This window comes from Vulpes lagopus, chromosome 14 (genome assembly GCF_018345385.1).
Source record: "Vulpes lagopus strain Blue_001 chromosome 14, ASM1834538v1, whole genome shotgun sequence".
NCBI classification, from domain to species: domain Eukaryota; kingdom Metazoa; phylum Chordata; class Mammalia; order Carnivora; family Canidae; genus Vulpes; species Vulpes lagopus.
This window is the reverse complement of record NC_054837.1, coordinates 26549630-26567791: the sequence shown is the minus strand read 5'-3', so window position 1 is coordinate 26567791 and position 18162 is coordinate 26549630. Positions and strand designations below refer to the sequence as shown.

Below are 18162 nucleotides of genomic sequence, written 5' to 3'. Positions count from 1 at the left end.
CAGTATTGATGTGTAAACAAATAACTCTGGTGTAAATGCAGTCATTCTTAATGGAACATTTGTGCGTCTGGGGCACGGCAGGTGGCTGGGTCACACTGAACAGTCAAACATTCAGGAGTTTGGCTAAGAAAGGGGTCTGGGTGCAGTTACATTAGGCAATGTTTCTGTCTTCTGTGTGTTTAGAATGGGCTGACTATAAATCAACTAATCAGACATGATAAATGTCTGGTTGCAGCCATGGGCTAACATTTGCATCAGAGAAAGCAAATTTTGAAAAGGTCACCATTTAATTTTTGCCTCTTGCAGCCAGCCTGCATCTCAACTCTATTAAATTCAAAGCTGCACAGTAAAATCACTGCTTGTTTGCTTACTTTACTTCGGTGAGTATATCCCAGGATTCTAGCTCTTTCTTGGAATGGGATGCTCTAAGTGACTTGGATCAGAAAGGGATATTAAGTGTGGTTGAATGTCGAGGTTTGACTTTTAACCTCAGACAGGTGCTAGAAATTTTGGAGATCTGTGACTATATTGTTAGAAGAAAGATAAGTGGACTCTTTTTTATTTATTTATGATAGTCATACAGAGAGAGAGAGAGGCAGAGACACAGGCAGAGGGAGAAGCAGGCTCCATGCACTGGGAGCCCGATGTGGGACTCGATCCCGGGTCTCCAGGATCACGCCCTGGGCCAAAGGCAGGCGCCAAACCACTGCGCCACCCAGGAATCCCGATAAGTGGACTCTTGTATGGCTTGAGATGTGTTAAGAGTACAGCTGCCTTCATTCGTTCGACACAGAGAAAAGCAGAATCATGACCTGGGGAGAGACCAAGCCTTGATCATATCACTTGAGTGCCTGGATCCAGCTGTACCTGAAGTTCCTAGTCATTTTATTTACCCAAAACAATAGTGTCTCATTTTAAGGACACTTCTAAAGTTAGGTTTTGTTCAGATATAATATAATTATATTCTGACTGATAAGTCAAACAAGGGGATACTGAAAGAATTGCAGAAAGGAAGCTTTAAAATCCAGAGTTTGCACTGATATTTACTAGATCAAAGCACCAGGCATTATTCATTTTAATGTCACCTTTGATTCCCTTGACACCACAATGAAGGGTCATATTTTCCAACATCAATATGTGTTTGTTTCTGCCTTGTTTAAAGTTGGTACAATTAGTTTCATTAAACACTTGTTGGTTTCTTTGTTTTTGTCAAATGATATTATCTCTGTGGCTTTTTCTAGATTCTCTGGGTATAGATCACCCAGACATTTTATGGAAGGAAGCCTTGTAGTTCTCTGAAAGGTGTGCTTTAAACACTTGAGCAAAACACTTAATCTGTGTTTTATGATTGTTACTCCCCCCCCCCCCATTCTGTAAGCAGTACTCAAGCTAAATTGGAATCTTGCTTTTGAGGAGGCAGGTGTAGGATGTTTCAAAGCAGAGCGAGCTCTCCTCGGCAAATCTCATCTTTCCACTCCAGCTGGAACTTGAATCGGCATCGTTGGGGGTAAATCACATCTGGTTTGGATTTCATAGTATGACTCTTAAGTATGTTCATAGAATTGTTTGAAGATTGCAATTGCTTCTAGTAGATCTGATTCATGGCTGCAACAGCTGCTGTTTGAATCAACTTGTAAATAGGAGTGGAGTTTTGAATGGAGGGGGATGGGGGCAGAGAGCCAGTGGACAGTCTTTATAGAAGAGAGATGAATTACAAGTGCTTCTACCCCAGGTTCCAATCCGAGCTCTGCCCTTCGCTCTGGGACCTTGGCAATGTTCATACTGTCTGATTTTCAGTTTCCTCTCTATGAAATTAGGCTATTAACAGTGCCTGCCTCATGGGTTGCTGTGAGGATTAAATCTGATAACAAATGTCCCACACTTGGCTCAGTGGCAGGGCTGTGGTACTATGCGCTGCGAGTACATAGTAAATGCTCAGTAAATGGTAGCTATTTAAATTAACAAGGATGCTTTTATTGTGACAAGAATTCTATTTAACTGGCTTAAGCGATAAGGAAAATTTATTGTTTCAAGTCACAGTGACTCCAGGATTAATTCAGTACCTTGATAACTTCGCCAAGGACCAATGTACTTCTCTTATTTCTCTTCTGCCACCTTAGTGTCCGCAGCCCTAATGGCCATAAGATGGCTTTCTCAGTTCTGGATGTCATTTTCAGGTGCAATTTAATGTCCTGTTTTGAAAGAAATTCCATTTCCTTTTGTGTATGTCTTTTTAAGAGCAAAAATACCTTTTTCTGTAGATCTTAGCCAACTCGTAATTCATTGATTAAAACTGCCTCGCATGCCTAAGTCAGTCAAAAGGAATGGAACCAGAATGATGACCATGGAGAGGGTCACCAAGAATCTTATGGCAGATCGCATTATCTAAGTGTTACAATAGTATCTTCCATCTTATATGCTATCTTATAATGGGATCTAGATACTCTTTCCATTAAGTGATAGTGTCCATGTCCTTTGAGTCTGAGCAAGCTTGTGACTATGGTGGTGTGAAACCATGTGACTTCTGAAGAGGGTAGAAAACCCAATAGAGGTGCCATCTTGTTTTCTTGGGATGCTTCCTCTTAGAACCCAGCTGCCATGCTGTGAGGAGCCCAAACAGCTAATGAGGAGTCCCATGTAGAGGAACCAAGGCTCCCAGCCCGCAGTCATGGCTGAGCTCTACCCAACTTGACAGCCAATAAGTGAGCCATCTCGTAATCGGATCCTGCAGTTCTGGTCAAGTTCCCCACGTTGTATGAAGCAGGGATGAGCTACCCTTACTGATATTTGTTCAAGCAGCAGATTTCTGAGCAAAATAAATGATTTTTGTCATTTTATTTGATATTATTTTATTGGTTGTTGTCATTTTAAACCACTAAGTTTTGGAGTGGCTTATTACACAGGAAAAGATAACTATAACAGGTGTATAGATCCCTGGACAAAACTGGAGTTTTGATGGAAAGGAGGAAGGGAGAAAAGAATGTTGGGAAGGTAAACATTTGCATTTGCTACACAGTTAAGGAGGATGATTGTAACAATAGCCTGGAATTTAGTGAGTTACACTCCTAGCACTGGTGGATAAGTTCTCTTCTGCATGTCCAAGAGACCAGGGCTTGCAACAAAGGGAGGCAGGTCTGACCTAACTTTGATGAAAGTATTCAAATTCAGACTTCTGATGTTCTCTCCAGATTAGGTTAACATGCAGTCATATGTATGGCCAGAAATCACCAATTTATTAAGTATCAGCATCTAAACTATACCACAATTTCTATTCCTCTGTTTTGGCCTTTCTTTATTATTTATCAGAATACCAAAAGCATTAAAATATAAAAATCACTTGGACTTCTCTCAGTTGCCAAGAGTTCTTGCTGATGGATATGCTTTCCTTTTGATTCACTTTTTCTTGTTAAGACATGGAATTTCTGGACCATCCTGGGTCTTTGTTCAGTTGACAGCTGACTTGTTTCATTCGCTCACTCACTCATTCCCTCACTCATTCCCTCACTCATTCATTCATGCATGTTTGAGGCTTGCCTTGACTAGCCTTCTGATTCCTTTTTTAAAAAAAGATTTTATTTGAGAGAGAGAGAGAGAGAGAGAGAGAGAGAGAGAGAGAAACAGAGAGAGAGCACAAGTAGGGGAAACAGCTGAGGGAGAGGGAGAAGCAAGCTGCCCGCTGAGCAGGGAGCCCAATGCAGGGCTTGATCCCAGGATCCGAGGACCCCGGGGATCATGACCTGAGTCGAAGGCAGATTCTTAACTAACTGAGCCACCCAGGCACCCCAGCCTTCTGATTTCTTATTCATCCTTTGTCTTCACTTGTTCTGAGCAAGTCCGTTGCTAGAGCAGCTCTGAAACTAACCAGAACACCAGCCTCTAGCGAGGGCTTCTCACAGGACTGTCTGCAGACCAGCAGCGTTAGACGTGGCTCAGACTCTAGACTCCACCCAGATTGTCAGAATTTCCAGATCAGTCTTCAGTGGTAAGGCTCACAAATCTGCATTTTAACAAGCATCCCTGTGATCCTCATGCCCATGAAAGTTGGAAAAGAATTGACCAATTTCCCAGCATGGACATCAAGGTGGTTGTGTCGAAAAGGATTCTGAGGTCAGGTCTTGGGAAATACTGCATTGTTTAGGATCCCTCATAATGTAAACTTGCCTCTTTAAAGGCTCTGAGAAGTCCTGCCATAAGAAGCACGTTGCTCTTTGTTAACCCGGTGTTTCCCAAACACATTTGTGCATGTGACCTTTTTTTTTTTTTCATGTCATATGTATTAACATTCTGGAAATTAAGGTATGACACAGGCTTTGGTAAATGCTGGCATAGCCCAACAGTGGCAATCCTGAGGCTAATTTATATTCACCAGAAAATATGTGTTCTGTTCAAGAAAGATTTCTGGGGAGATAATTTTATTTAAAAAGAATGTTATTGTAATCACAGTGTGCGTAGAGAGTCACAGGCATTGTGACTGGACAGATGTAGGTCCAGATCATGGGCTGTCTCTTTTTAGCTATGAATTTTCAAATAATGTCCTCAGGCTCTTTGAGCCTCAGTTACCTCACCTATAAAATGGGGAGAAAAATATCTATGTGGCTGAGTTGTTATGAGTATCAAATGTGAACCCTTCTCTTCAGGGGCACACAGTGGGCTCCCAGCACATGCTAGATTCCTTCCCCATGTAAGGATGCACTTCAGATATCTGGCAAATTCATGTATTTGGAACATTTCATGATTAGAGTAGCTAAACGAGGTATAATTCACTGTCAAGGGGTATAGACACTTTGAAAGGAGATGGAAGGGAGGAAGGTTAGCTAACAGCTGAAGGGCAGACAGTTTTAAAAAATTATGATAAAAACACATAAAATTGACCATTTCAACCCTCTTTCAGTGCACAGTTCAGTCGTGTCAAGTATGTTCCCAGTGGAACTGAGGCTCTAGACTCATTAAACCACAACTACATACCTACCCTCACCCTGTTACCTGTCATTTCCTGTAGAGGCTCCTGCGCTGATGTCTTCATACAGGTGGGGCTTCCTCTCAGGAGAGGGTGCTCCATCAGGACAGAGGCTGTGCTCTGTCTTGGGCACTACATGTCCCTAGTGCTCAGCATGACTCCGGGCACACAGTAGGTGATCAGCAAATGCCTGCTGGAGGGATGAGTGAATGCAGGAGCAGGAGAGGGAGGGGCTGAGATCTCATACAGTTCTCTCAGAAGCCTAGCTGAGACATTTAGCCGAGAAGAATAAAAAGAGCCTACTCTCGCCAAAGTGATGAGAAGGGCATGGCCAAGACTCATGGAAATGTCAGGGGCTGGATTTTACATGCTTTGTGCCTGGACAGAATGTCTTGGGGGTAATGAGAAGGGAGGGCGTGAAGGAAGTATGAATTCCTCCTGCCCGTCTCCCTAACCTGACAGATGAGATTTTTCAACAGGTGCAGGGAGCCAGCATACCCGGGGACCTCCGCAGGGTTTCACAATGAAATTTATTTTTTATTTGATGCTTTGGAGTTAAAAGGATCCAAAACAAAATCCCTTTCTATTTCCCCTGAAAATCAGAGAACACATGAGTCAAGCATGGGAGGCTTCTGAGCATAGTGACCGAGGACTCCCAACTCTGGAGTAAGAGAGAAGTGGAGTTAAATTAGGTAGTTTACCAGCTGTGTGACCTTGCAAGTCACCTCTTTGGGCCTTTGTTTTCTCACCTTTAAAATGGACATAATTATCCCACCTCAGAAAGTAGGTACGAGGTCACTGACTAATCATTCCCATGGCACCTGTGTATATTTAGTGCTCAATTGCCACTAGCAATCATAATAATAAAGCCACTGATTGTCCTTGCTGGGTGATGAATAACTGCCTTATTTAATTCCCACAACACTCCCATGAGTAGGTATTATTCTCACCTCGTTTGACTGATGAAGAAACTCAAGCACACACAGAGAGGTTAAATAACTGGCTCAAAGCCACACAGCAAGCTGGTGGAGGAGGACTGGAACCGAGGAGGTCTGGTTCCAAAGCTTGTGCTCTATCCTATACTGCCTCAGTGATACAGAGAAGGAGAAGATGCAACTGCTTTTTAAAAAATTTATTTAAGAAAAGTATTAAATGCAGGTGGGAAATTTCATGAGGGTAAGAGCCACGTCTGTTTTATTCTCTGATGTATATCTACTATCTAGGACAGACATCAACAGACTATGGCTTGTGGTCCAGCCACCTGGCTCTATAAATAAAGTTTTATTAGAACACAGGCATGCTCATTCATATATGTCCACGGCTGCTTTCTCTCTACAATGGCAGAGTTGAGTAGTGGTGACAGAGACATATCCTGTAAAGCCTAAAATATTTATCATCTCATCCTTTCCATAAGTTTGCTGTCTCCTGCTCTAGGACAACACCTGGGTGACTACAACATAGCTGACTCTCAAGGAATATTTGTGCATTGGGTGAATTAAAGTTCTAAAAATACCAATCCCAGAAGCCTGTTTTCTCCTTTGAGGAGGGCTATCCTATCACTAATCATCATCAGCAGGCTTTTCCTGAGCCCTTCTTGGGCCGGGCACTCTATTAGCCCCTCTGTGACCTCATGCCTCTAGAGAACCCCCAGGGTCAGGTGTGACCAGCTCCGTTATTCTGGGAAAGAAATGGTGGCTCAGGCTGATAGGTGACTTGCTCAAGGTCCCACAGCTGATAAACAGTGGCAGAGCTGGGATTTGAAACCTGGACTGGCCTCTGACCTTGACATTGGGAATTTAAGCAGATGTGTCCCTCTCTGGGGGCCCAAATACCTCAAAGAACCCAAGGCAAAGTACATTTGAGCTGTGTCGTCCACCCTGCCAATGGTACTTGTTCACATCTGAGATAGATTTCTGTTTGCTGTTTCTGGCAGCAGTGCCATTGAAAGATGGCCTAGTTATGATGTCTTCAGGATAAAGCATTGTAAGATTGATGAGCTTGGGTTAAAATTTTGTCAATGTGACGATCCAGCTACTCCCCCTTTTACTTCATTGCTGTATTAGTTTACAAATGTTGCTCTAACAAAATGTAGTAGCTTAAAACACAAATTTATTCTCTTAACAGTTCTGGAGATCAGAAGTTTGAAATGAATCTTACTAAAATTAAGGGCTCAGATCAGGGTGTCAGCAGGGCTGGTTCCTGCTGCAGGCTTCGTGGGAAAATCTATCATGTACCTTGTCCAGGTACTAGAGACTGTTTGTGGTCCCTCCCTCCATGTCTAAAGCCAGCAATGTAGCATCTCTCTTTCCGACCTCCTGCTTCCCTCTTAGAAGGGCCTTTGTAATTACACTGGGTTCACCTAGAACACCCAAGGTAGATTTTCTTTCCGCTCTCAGATCTCTACCTTAATCATAATCTGCAAAGTCCTTTTGCTGTATAAGGTAACATATCCTCACAGATATCTCTTTAACAAGTCTCACAGATTGATGCATAGACATCTTTGTGGGGGGGAGACACTGCTCACCCTTCCACGATCACCCAGAATCCTTTGAAAGCCTGTTGGATAAATCAGGTTTCCATATGAGAATCCATCTGTGCCAGTTCAGATGTTAGGTGAGAATTATGGGGGTGAGTGTCTGTGAAGGATGACAAGGAGAGGGAGCAGGAATAGAGTGCGATGAGGGGTCTGACAGCTGTGGAAAAGGAGGGACAGGAAAGAGGGCTGGGCGGGGGAGAGCCTGAGATCCCAGTACAGCTGGGAGGTCTGGGCCAGGCCGACGGAGAGCCCCAGAGTGAGGACTGTCCCTCAAGGAATCTTGTGTCTGGTACCAGTGGCCAGCTCTGCCACTCATGCCATGCACAGTCATTGGGTGGGAGCAGCCCTGGGAAAGTCGGTCTTTGGCGACTCTGGAAGGTGCAGCAGCTGGAAGCTGGCAGTCAATCGCAGTCCTCATAGCTACTGGGCTATCTGAGCTCTGCCCTCCGTGGCCATCGCAGCAGCGGCATCAAACAGGTTCAGGGAGCTTCCCAGTTCACCACCTTAAAATCTTCAAGTGTGCAGTGAGGTCTGACAGTTTGAATTGTCCTTGTCCTGCAGGAGAAACAACACTCCTTGGGGTTGGAGTCAAAGGAACTGGCTGCCTATTAGTGGTGAGTGACTTGGGAAAAATAGTGTCTCCTCTGAGCCTCCCATTTCCTCATCTCTAATATTCATTCTACTTTTGATATTCATTGTTGGCTGATTGCCTGCTGGATGCCCCAGGAGGGGCCCAGGACTCAGCTGTGAACAAGACAGATGCAGTCTCTGTCCCCCCTGGTTGCTGAGGCTGGCGGCAGTTTCCAGCTTGCACAGGGCGGTCCTGATCATCAATGTGGACATCACTTTGTAAATGGGCTCTTTGCTAACCCTGCATGGTATGCTTCCCATAATTTTGGGAACTACTGATTCATTTGGGCCACAGCAGTGCTCCGAAGTGTGGATTTAGCCAGACATGAGCTTTGATTCTTCCTGAGCCCAGAATATGCCAAGAATCAAGGAGTCTTGGTATATTACATTTTGCACAAACCAGTTTTTTTTTTTTTCTGGCTCAAAGACCTAAATTTTATGCTTAATGAATGAAAGTTATGCTTCTGTTGGCCTGTCTTTCCTGGTGGTATCTCTTTAAAATCTGTTCTATTTCATCAGTACTCTTAAGTGTTTATAATTCTACCTCAAGAATGTAGGTTCTGGGGCCACACTGTCTATATCTGAACCATTGCTCTGCCACTTACCGGTTCTATGACCTTGAGCAAGTAGTTTAGAATTTGTGTCTCAGTTTTGTAATCTGTAAAATGGGGATAATACCTCATAGGATTGCTACTTTTATTCACTTTTTATTAAGCATCTACTATGTGATAGGTGTGTTATTCTCTGTGCTGGGGATGGCAGTGAATAAATCCAGAGAGATATTTTATTTTATTTTATTTTTTATTTTATCTTATTTTATTTTATTGGAGTTCATTTTGCCAACATATAGCATAACACCCAGTGCTCATCCCATCAAGTGCCCCCCTCAGTGCCCATCACCCAGTCACCCCATCCCCCCACTCACCTCCCTTTCCACTACCCCTTGTTCGTTTCCCAGAGTTAGGAGTCTCTCATATTCTGTCATCCTCACTGATATTTTCACTCATTTTCCAGAGAGATGTTCTAACGGGTGAGGGATGACTGACAGGCAGTGAACAAGTAAACTACATAATATGACAGATGGGATAAGTGCCATGCAGAAAAATAAAGTGGAGTTATAGGGCTAGAGAAGAAGAGAGTATACCGTGCTAGGTCAGGTGGTAGGCAACATTTGAGCAGAGACCTGGGAAAGTGAGCCATGTGGATGTATGTCTTGGAGAAGAGCATTCCAGGCAGAAGGGACTGGAAGTGCAAAGGCCCTGTGGCATCAGAGTTTGAAGAACAGCAAGGAGAGTAGTTCAGGTGGAGCCGAGTGAGTGAGCAAAGATTTAAGTGGGTTCATAAAAGTCAAGTGCTTAGAGGAGTGCCTGGCACAATAGCAAATGCTTCATAAATGTGACTTGTCATTGTGATTATTATGGCTATCAGTCTTCAGAATATAAGACTCATTTTGGGGGGGAAGCCTAGGCTATATATTTTTGCAATATTATACAACATATTAAAAAAGAAATTTAGTTTTCTTTTATGTTGAAAGGAATATGTCTATGATCATTGTAGGCAATTTGGAAAATCCAGATGGAGACAGATGGAGACAACCATCATTAATGTCTAGTGTATTTCCCGCTGGTATTTTTATGTGCTTAGTTTTTAATCCATTACAACTGCAGTCACTACTGTGTATGTGTGCAATTCTATTTGCTATTTTTTTTTTACTTCACTCGATGACATAAATATTTCTCATAATATAAATGTATCATAAACACAATTTGTTATGGCTGAATAATGTTCTACTGAGTGCAACATGCTAATCCATCCCTCAGTTAATGGACATTTAGGTTGGTTTTCATTTTTCTCTATATGCATAATATGCACAGTGTTTTTTCCCCCCTCCTTATACTTAGGGTTGTTTTCTTAGTTGACATTCTCAGATATGAAATTCCTGATTCAAAATTCAGGGTGGTTGATTGTTCAAAGAAATTTAAAACCAATGATGTATAGTTGGGTGGTTCTTTAACGTGGAGTATATCAGATCTCTTGGTAGCCTTCAGAAAGTGCCACATTCCATTTCATTCCCTTTTAGAGTTGGCAAGTTCTGCGAATTCATCTCTGAGAGTAATGAGATTTGCTATTTGGTGCTCCTGGCAGTTTCCATTTTAAATTATGTAAACAATGGTCTCCATCCACTGCCTTGGTAAGACTTTCTGACTTGTGTTAATACTGGCTCTAAGGTGAAGCAGGCTGTAGGAATGATGGGGTGAAAAAATGGATCTACTAACCAATTCTGTGACCTGAGGTGGTCACACCATATCTGTGGGCCTCAGTTTCCCCGTGTGTAATAAAGACTGCATTCACTGATACAAGTTCTTATAGCAACTGGGCACCAGTTCTTTGAGTGATGTTTCATTGGATTATAAGCTCCATGAGGTCAGATATCTTGTCTGCATTCTATGAATGAAAGTTCATGAAGGTTTAGAATTTTCTAGAAATCTTCCTTCTTTTGTTGAACGAAGATTTTCTTATCAGATTGGGTAGGAGGAGGCCAAGAAAAATATTTGCACAGTGAGGAATAATTTGGGGGTCCAGAAGTGGAGCTTGCTCATCCCCTTTTATATATATCTTTTTACAAAGATAGCCTTTAAATTAAAATAGTAACACATATTCATGGTAAGAGAATTCAAATAGTACAGGAAGACAAAGAGGAAGAAAACCTCTTTCCTCACCCCTAGAGGTAACACTGTTGACAAGAATGCTGCTACATGGGACCTGGGAGTTTTGTCTTTTTCTCAGTGCTATATGTTGGTGTGTGCTACAGTGTCTGGCACACAGAAGCTGCTCAAGATCTGAAGATTCTCTCTCTCTCTCTCTCTCCTTCTCTCTTTCTCTATCTATATATGGTAAATAATAAGATCATTCAATGAATGGATTGAATGACTTAATGAATATATGTTCATCTTTCATTTCTACATATTTACTTATTTATAAAAGTTTTATTTATTTATTTGAGAGACAGTGAGAACATGAGCTGTGGGGAGGGGCAGAGGGAAAGCGAGAGGCAGACTCCTTCCTGAGCAGTAACCCTGACTCAGAGCTCAATCCCAGGACCCTGGGATCATGATCTGAGCTGAAGGCAGATGCTTAACCAACTGAACCACCTAGGTATGTCCCTCATCTTTCATTTTTAAAAATACAAATTAGTTCATATTATAAAACCACTTGACTTTTTAAAAAAATTATATCTTAGTATTTTTTTTATCTTGGTATTTTTGTATGTTAGTGCTATAGATCCACCTTCCTTTGATACCAGGGACATTGAGTGCAATAGAATACATGGACCTTTATTTTTTATTGTAGTAAAATATTCATAATATACAATTTACCATTTTAAACATTTGTAAGTATACAGTTGAGTGGCATTAAGTATCTTCACAGTATTGTACAATCATCACTACCATTCACTTCCAGAAATTTCCCATAATCTCAAACAGAAACTCTGTCCCTAGTAAACCATAATTCCTCATTCTCCTCTTCCCGAGCTCCTGGGAACCAGGATTCTGTTTTCTGCCTCTATGGACTGGACTATTTCAGGTACTTCAAATAAGTGGAATCATACAATATTTGTCCTGTGTTTGGCTTATTTTACTAAGCGTAATGTTTTTTGAGGTACATCCATGTTGTACTATCAGAATTTTATTCCTCTTTAAAGGCTGAAATAATATTTCATCGTATGGGTAAATCACATTTTGTTTATCCATCCATCGATGGACACTTGGATTGTTTTTTTTTTTTTTTATTTGCATTTATTCTATGCAGAATTTACTCCCGGGCCAAAAGTTTTTGTTTCTTCAGTTTCTTCTGGGATATCTTTTTCTTCTGTGCAACCTCCTCTTCTGGTTTAGGAACAATCTGCTCTTTTTCAGTAAGAATCATCTCAATGTGGCAGGGAGAGCTCATGTATGGATTAATCCGGCCATGAGCCCTGTAGGTTCTACGTCGCATCTTGGGGGCTTTATTCACCTGGATGTGCTCAATGACCAGAGAATCTACATCTAAACCCTTAAGTTCAGCATTACTCTCCTCATTTTTAAGCATGTGCAGTAAAAATTCAGCACTCTTCTTGGGCCACCGACCTTGTGTCCAGCCCCACTGTTTGGCCAACTCCACCATTGTAGCGACGGAATGGCACACACTGCTTCTGCAAAGTGACATCTTTCAGATACTTGGTGGCTTTTCGAATATGCATACCCTTGATGGCCTGGGCAGTTTCACGTGTGTTCTTAAAGTGAACACGAAGATTCGAACCTCTCGACTTGCATGATTTTGCAGGGTTTTCTGGGTCCAGCGAGTAGCGAACCATCTCCGGAGGTCACTTCAGGCCGCTCGGGGGAAGAGCGACACTTGGATTGTTTCCCGCCATTTGGCTATTGTGAATAATGCTGTCATTAACATGGGTGTGCAAATCTCTCTTTGAGTTCCTGCTTCCAATTCTTTTGGGTACATACCAGGAAGTGGAATTACAGGATCATATGATAATTCTTTTTGAGAAACAACCAAACTGGAACTTTCATTTTAAAAACCAGTCACTCCTTGTATTTGTGTCCATAACTACAAGGTCAGAATGGGTAGGTAGGTAGGAAGGCTGGTGAGGGACCTGAGAGAGAACATGAAGCTCTGGCCTTGGAGAGCCTGCATTATCTGGTGTGATTTCCATGCACATTTGTTCTCCTTTCCGTCTTCTGCCTCATTTAAAGACCTATTTGTTCATTCACTCACTCATTCATTTTTTTTTTTTAATGAAAGACAGAGAGAGAGAGAGAGAGAGAGAGAGAGAGAGAGGTAGAGACACAGACAGAGGGAGAAGCAGGCTCCATGCAGGGAGCCCGACGTGAGTCTCGATCCCGGGACTCCAGGATCATGCCCTGGGCCAAAGGCAGGCACTAAACCGCTGAGCCACCCAGGGATCCCTCATTCATTTTCAAGACACAAAATATTGATTACTTTTGCCATATTTCAGGCATAGTTTTAGGTTCTGGGATATTTGGGGAAAATAGGCAGCCAATACCTCTGCCCTTAAGGAACTAATATTATGATAATTATAAACAGTATAAAATGAATAAATAGTACAGAGATTTTAGAAGGCAAAGATTGTTATGGAAAAAGAAAATATGGGAAAGAAGGTGCTTGGACAAGGGTGTTGCAGTTTTAAATTGGGGCGTCAGATGCCTAGAAGGTGGCTTTTGAGCAAAGACCTGAAGGAGGAGAGGGAAATGGTTGTGTGGATAAGGGGAATAGCATTTCAGGCAGAGGGAATAGCCAGTACAGAGGCCCTGACATATGAGCCTCCCTGGTGTGCTCAGGGAACAGCGTGGCTGGGGCATAGGGAGCAGGAGGAAGAGTGGGAGGAGGTGAAGCTGGTAAGATTATGGGGGCAGACTGCATAGGGCTTTGTAGACCACTGTAAAGTCATTGACTTTCTGTCTGAGCTGAAGTAGGGCATCTCCAGAAAATTTTGACCAAAGGGGTAATGTGATCTGATTTTCTTTTCTTTTCTCTTTTATTTATTTATTTATTTATTTATTTATTTATTTATTTTTTCCTTTTTTTTCTTCTTTTCTTTTTTAAAGCAGGATTATGGGACGCCTGGGTGGCTCAGTTGTTGAGCGTCTGCCTTTGGCCCAGGGTATGACCCTGGAGTCCGGGGATCGAGTCCCACATCGGGCTCCCTGCATGGAACCTGCTTCTCCTCTCTCTGCCTGTGTCTCTGCCTTTCTCTCTGTGTCTCTCATGAATAAATAAATAAATAAAATCTTAAAAAAATAATTAAAAAAAAAGCAGGATTATACCACCTGCTGTGTTGAGAGTACACTGCAAGGCATACCTATGTAAAGTCAGAGAGATCAGTTTAGGAGGTAGTTAGGAGGATCCAGGTATAAGAAGATGACCATGTGCTCCCAGGTGTTAGTTGTGGAGGTGATGTGAAGTGTTTGGATTCTGAATGTGTGCTGGTGTCTGAGAATTTGCTGATGGATTGTGTGACTTGTTTGTCAGCAAAATGCTCTAAAGAAAACAAATGTTTTGCTGCATGAGTGGCTGTTAAGTATTTGGTATATTGAGGCAAGATCAATTTGTTAATAGATTATGTTACTGTAGGGGTGGTGCCTCGATGGTCAGATTAGTTGCTCCTTACCTGCTGGTGCCTCATGGTCTCTCCACTCAGGTTCTGAGGAGGAAGAAGAAGATGCTGGTATGGAGAACAGCTAATCCTTGCTGAGCACTTACTTTTTGCCAAACGCTGTTCTTAGCACTCGCATCTTATACAGTAGATAAATATTCTTTGTTACATATTTAGAAAAAGGTTTTGAAACAATCACACACTTATAGAGAAATTGGGGGTACAATACCAAATTTTTTCCCCGTGAAATCATTTGACTGTAAATTGCTTTTCTAGCCTTTGGGTGCTTGAGTTTTCTTTGGTATAACATGGTTAGGAATGAGAGATTTCAAGTCAGACAGACCTAAGTTCAAATCTTGGGTCTATCATCAACTTGATGGATGGCCTTGGGGAAGGCAGAGCAGCTCTGTAAGCTCTGTAAGCCTCTGTAAGTTCCTGCATCTGAAGAAGAGGAAAATTACAGCACCTGCTTTCTCAGGTGGGTGGGTGGATTTTGCTAGGCAATGTGTTGGGGGCACCTAGCAGAGAGCCTGGTCCATCGTAAGTGGTGGTAAATGTGCTTCTGGGATTCCTATTTAGGTCTCAGGAAATAGTGTGTTTCTTTCAAAAGGGGGAAATATTAATTAGAGACGCAGTTTGGCCTATGTCTATGGGGAGGATCATCACAGAAGTGCAGAGTTGTCTTCCCGTTTTACAGATGAGGTAACTGAGTCCCAGAAAGAGTAAGAGGTTCTTTGCAGGAAGCAGATGTGACATTTAAAGTTTTGTCTCCTGTTCAGTCTTCAGAATGCTCCATTAAAAGTCGATGTGTCCCTATGGCCCAGCAATTGCACTACTAGGTATTTATCCAAAGGTTACGAAAATAGTGATTCAAAGGGGCATGCACATCTCAATGATTACAGCAGCATTATCAACAATAGCAAACATGGAAAGAGCCCAGATGTCCATCAACGGATGAATGGATAAAGAAGATGTGGTATATATATATATATATATACACACACACACACACATATATATATATGTAATGGAATATTAGTCATCAAAAAGAATGAAGTCTTGCCATCTTCAATGACATAGATGGAACTAGAGGGTATTATGCTAAGTGAAATAGATCAGTCAGAGAAAGACAAATACCATATGACTTCACTCATATGGAATTTAAGAAACAAAACAGATGAGCATAGAGGAAGGGAAGGAAAAAGAAAATAAGATGAAAACAGAGAGGGGGGCAAGCCATAAGAGACTCTTTCTCTCTCTCTCTCTTTTATAAAGATTTTATTTATTTGAGAGAGAGAGCAGTGAGAGAGAGAGAGTGCATGAGAGGGTGAGAGGCAGAGGGAGAAGCAGACTCACCATTGAGCAGGGAGCCTGATGTGGGGCTCAATCCTGGGACACTGGGATCATGACCTGAGTTGAAGGCAGATGCTTCACTGACTAAGCCACCCGGGTACCCATCCATAACGCACTCTTAACTATAGGAAACAAACTGAGGGTTGCTGGAGGGGAGGTGGGGGGTGGTAATTGGGTGATGGGAATAAGGAGCATGCTTGATGTAATAACTGGGTGTTATAAGCAACTGATCAATCACTAAATTCTACCTCTGAAACTAATAATACACTATATGTTAACTAAATTAAATTTAAATAAAAAGATTTTAAAAAGTGGATGTGCTACCTTCTGTAAGCAATTAGGAAAGAGTTATTCTGGAAGTATTTCTTTTTTTTTTTTTATTCTGGAAGTATTTCTGATTAAAATGAAAACACTTTGTTTCCACAGTAGCTTTGAACAAACTCCCCTTCCCCCACCAAAATAAGTAACCCATTGCATTCTGGGTTAGTGGCTCTCTGCAGCTATATCCAAATACCATGAGGTGTTGGAACATCAAAGCAGGGACCATCTTCTCCTCTCTTCACAATGGGGACAAAATTGCATTCTTCTGATTGAGACATAATTGCATTAGGATCTCAGTAGGGAGGAGGGAGGACAAAGTGCTGAAAGTCAGTCTGTACCTTTACAAAGTTATTTACTTTGCTTTCTTTCATTCAGCAGGGAAGCTTTGCTTTCTTTGGGTTTCTACTAACTTTTTTCTCGTCTATTGAATTCTTATTGTGTTGTAACTCTGTATTAAGCTCTCTATTTTTTGTAAAGAAGTATTTTCCTGGCTTGTCTCCTATTCAACTTATTCCAGATTAACCATTTCCCCAATTAAATATGACTCCAAAGGAATCTAATGCTAGACAAAGAAGTTTTAGGATGAGATTCTTTGCCTGAATGCAAAGGATCCATGCAGGCATGCATGCATCCATTCATCCATCCACCTATCCTCTGTGAAGAAGTATTGCTATTTCCAACATATTGATAAGAAGCTGTCAGGTCAGAGAGGTGGTATATGCCTAAGGTTACACAACCGATAAGAAGTACTGGATTTTGCTCCAAGCAAGAGGGGAACTCACTCTTCTCCCATTGTATATGGCAGGGATTAGCAAACATTTTCTGTAAAGGACCAGAGAGTAATTATTTTAGGTTTTGCAGGCCACACAGTTCCTTTCACAACTGCTGAGCTCTGCCATCATAGCATGAAAGCAACTATAGACAATATGCCAATGAATGAGCGTGACTGTATTCTAATAGAACTTTGTTTATAAAAACAGGATGCAGGCCAGATTTGAGCTATGGGCCATAGTCCCTGCCAACTCCTGCTCCATTGTCCTGAGGGTTGTAAATCATGATAACCCATTCTTTCTGAATCCCCAGCTACAGGGATGGGCACATGATCAAGCTGGCCAATCAAAGACTTTTTTAGGATTGATAAAATGAGGATAAAAGAGAGAAATATGCTTTCTACTATTGCTAAGCTGGTAGAATGAATGTGGGGGTGGAGGTCACCATCATGTAGAGTGAAGCCAAGCACAGAAAATAATGGCTAAGCAATTGAGGGGGGGGGAGAGAAAGAGAGTGATTATTGATTAAGCTTCTGAATTCAGCCATTCTTGAGCTGAGTTGAATATTATTTCTCAATAATGTGTACCCAAAAACCCTTATTTATTTGCTTAAATACATTCGAATTGGATTTCTGTCACTTGAAAACATGAGTCCAGACCAATAGCCCGAGTGTATTGGCCTCACAGTTTCATAATAAAGGCTCAGTGCTCCCATGTGGTTTGAAACATGGCTTCCAACAGCTGTAAAGTCACATCTGTCTAACATCATAACCCAAAGAAAGAGGTTGTCTTCTTCACTAGTTTTAACGGAAAATCCCAAGGAAGGCCTCTGCAAATTTTGAGTCATTTGTCCATCCCTAGAATTCATTTTGTTTAGAAGGTTGGAAGATTCTGGTTGACTTATTAGCTGGAGATGGGGAAAGAAGTTTGTGGGGCATGTTCTGAGAAGCCCAAACCAGCAGTTCCTGAAGGGAATAATTTTTGGGTTGAGTCTTGAAAAATTTGCATGGAAAGATCAAAACACTTCATGTGGAGGGAACAGCAAGTGCAAAGACAGAAGTATAAGAGAAATGCTGGGAGTTTAAGTGGCTTACAGATAAAAGTATAAAGTACATATGGAGGAATTGTGAGGAAGTGAGGTTGGAGATAAGAAAGGACAGAGGTCTGGGATGCCTGGGTGGCTCAGTGGTTGAGTGTCTGCCTTTGGCTCAGGGCATAATCTCGGGATCTGGGATTGAGTCCCACATCAGACTCCCTGCATGGAGCCTGCTTCTCCCTCTGCCTCTCTCCCTCTCTCCAGTGTCTCTCATGAATAAATAAATAAAACTTAAAAAAAAGAAAGGGAAGAGATCAGACCAGGAAGGGAGAAGGCAGGACCATGTAAGTTATGACAAGGAGTTCAGATTATGTCATGTAAGGCAGTAGG

General features: G+C 41.9%; 1 protein-coding gene and 1 pseudogene across 1 annotated transcript in view; one reads left to right on the top strand and one right to left on the bottom strand.

The window, feature by feature from the left end:
• The window catches only part of RPH3A (rabphilin 3A), a 271152-nt gene that overhangs the window by 46994 nt on the left and 205996 nt on the right, over window positions 1-18162 (top strand). The gene's annotated exons all lie outside the window — the stretch shown is intronic.
• LOC121475222 lies at window positions 11937-12489 on the bottom strand (annotated as a pseudogene).